Source organism: Scyliorhinus canicula, chromosome 7, assembly GCF_902713615.1.
Source record: "Scyliorhinus canicula chromosome 7, sScyCan1.1, whole genome shotgun sequence".
Classification (NCBI taxonomy): domain Eukaryota; kingdom Metazoa; phylum Chordata; class Chondrichthyes; order Carcharhiniformes; family Scyliorhinidae; genus Scyliorhinus; species Scyliorhinus canicula.
The window spans coordinates 120,889,747-120,892,582 of NC_052152.1; the positions used below are offsets into that span (position 1 = coordinate 120,889,747).

General features: G+C 45.6%; 1 non-coding gene across 1 annotated transcript; it reads left to right on the top strand.

The window, feature by feature from the left end:
- Positions 1-2,763: 2,763 nt before the first annotated feature.
- Positions 2,764-2,836, top strand: trnar-ccu. Its single transcript has one exon. It is a non-coding gene; the product is annotated as a tRNA-Arg (tRNA).

A 2,836-nucleotide genomic window follows, 5' to 3' on the forward strand; every position in this document is an offset into this window, starting at 1 on the left:
GCTTGGACGGGGCAGAGTTTGTAAGGAGCATCCAGGAGGGCTTCTTAAAACAATATGTAGATAGTCCAACTAGGGAAGGGGCTGTACTGGACCTGGTATTGTGGAATGAACCCGGCCAGGTGGTAGAAGTTTCAGTAGGGGAGCATTTCGGGAACAGTGACCACAATTCAGTAAGTTTTAAAGTGCTGGTGGACAAGTATGAGTGGTCCGAGGGTGAATGTGCTAAATTGGGGGAAGGCTAATTATAACAATATTAGGCAGGAAGAACCTAGATTGGGGGCAGGTGTTTAAGGTTAAATTAACATCTGACATGTGGGAGGCTTTCAAGTGTCAGTAGAAAGGAATTCAGGACCAGCACGTTCCTGTGAGGAAGAAGGATAAATATGGCAAATTTCAGGATATTGTCGACTTCGTCAGAAAGAAAAAGGAGGCATTTGTCCTAGGGCTAGAAGGCTGGGAACAGACGAAGCCTGTGTGGAATATAAGGAAAGTAGGAAGCAACTTAATCAAGGAGTCAGGAGGGCTAAAAGGGGTCACGAAAAGTCATTGGCAAATAGGGTTAAGGAAAATCCCAAGTCTTTTTACACGTACATAAAAAGCAAGAGGGTAGCCAGGGAAAGAGTTGGCCCACAGAAGGATAGGCAAGGGATTCTATGTGTGGAGCCAGAGGAAATGGGCGAGGTACTAAATGAATACTTTGCATCAGTATTCACCAAAGAGTATTCTCATAGAGGAGAGCAGTCTGTGATTCTTGAGAACTATGATGACTTTCATACAGCTATAGCTTGATGGGATACTAGAAGGCACAAAACCTAAAAATAAGCCCAAAGTCTCTGTTTCTTCAGGTACTTTAAGCGGTAGCACGGTGGTTAGCACAGTGGCTTCACAGCGCCAGGGTCCCAGGTTTGATTCCATGCTGGGTCACTGTCTGTGCGGAGTCTGCACGTTCTCCCCGTGTGTGCGTGGGTTTCCTCCAGGTGCTCCAGTTTCCTCCCACAGTCCAAAGATGTGCAGGTTAGGTGAATTGACCATGATAAATTGCCCTTAACTACCAAAAAAGGTTAGGAGGGGTTGTTGGGTTATAGGGATAGGGTGGGAGTGAGGGCTTAAATGGGTTGGCGCAGACTCAATGGGCCGAATGGCCTCCTTCTGCACTGCATATTCTATCTTGAGTCAGGTGAAGGGTATGTCGATAGCCTGAGTCACATTGAGATCCAAAAAGACGAGGTGTTGGGCGTCTCGAAAAATACTTCAGATTCCTGGAGAATTGGAATAAGGTCTGGGGCAGGATGGACCTGGTCAAGATGGATTTATTGCACCTCCACAGAGCTGGGAACAATGTGCCCTGGAAATTATTGACATTTAGTCTGCCTTAACAATTGCCATTTTGGAGACTTCTTATAACTCTCCTCCGTCTTCGCCAAACAACCTTCCCGCCTTCCAGCCACCATCATCTTGAGCCTTTTATTAGCAGCCTACGAGATAATCAGCCCCCTCGCATCAGCCTTCCTCACTCCCACAGGATGGAAGGAGAACTACTGGGGTTGAGTTAACCGAGAGGAAATTCTCAAACTCTTTTTAAATGTGTCGTAAATGATGTTTCTTTTATCAGGGAGGCTTCAAACATCTTTTCTCAATTGGGGTGTGTTGGGGGGGGGGGGGGGGGGGGGGGGGGGGGGCGAGTGAGCCCTCAAGTAAAAATTCCAAGAAAACGGGGCCATGTTACAATACTTCCTATGGAGCAAGAGGTGCAAGAAATATTGTTATAAGAAAATAGTCAATTCTAGTATGACATTGATGCAATGCTGAAAAAAAGTGAAGTCATTACCATTCGGGTATAAAGTCCTCCAAATGTCCACAAAACCACCTCATCACAAGCTAAGGCCAAAGTCCGAGCCTGTAGCTTGGTGGGGGGGGGGGGTTCTTGGTGACCAGAAGCTTCTCTACCAGGAGGTTCAGATAACAATTAAAATTGCCTTCCATAATCGAGTTAGCTGAGACCAACTCAGCAAAATCCAAAAGGCCTTAGGAATGAAGTCCGGAGAATAATTCAGAGGTCCGTAAACATGCGTTACTGAAACAATGTCTCCACGCACCGAACATTGAATGATCACATATCTACCGCCCTCGTCCTCAGTGCAAGCTTTAACCCAAAAAGGAACATTTTTGTTGATAAGGATTGCCACCCCTCTGCTGCTCGATGAAAAAGATGCAAAGAAAACCAGTCCCACCCACTCTCGCTTTAATCTTAAATGCTCCTTATCATCAAAATGGGTTTCTTGTAGTAAGGCTGTGTTGAACCTCTCCTTAAGAAAGGAGAGAATCTTTTCCCATTTGATAGGGGGATGGATACCCCTTACATTCCATGAGCACATTTCAAGATTTAACTGCTTCCATTGCATCACAGCGCCAGGAATCCACGTTTTCCTTAACAAACCTGCATTTCCCAAGTGACTGTTAAATTTGGAATGAATTATCATTTCTAGACACTTCTCCACTATCAGCCCGCCTACAATAAATGATTAAGGAGGTTCATCTGGACCAATTGCCAATGTACCAGAGACAATCACATCCTGTTACATCATTGTTGGGAGCTTTGTAATTGATAGAATATAGCTGTGAATGAAAAGAAAGAGCTGGTCCACAAAATGCCTTCGAATTTGGCAGTGATTCGAGACAGGAACTGACTGATTGTCCCATAATGACCCGATTAGTCTAGAGACAAAGGGCTATGTCACAAGCTGCAGTCAAAACACAAGTGCAGCCCCAGTGGCCTAATGGATAAGGCACTGGCCTCCTAAGCCAGGGATTGTGGGTTCAAGTCCCATCTGGGGTG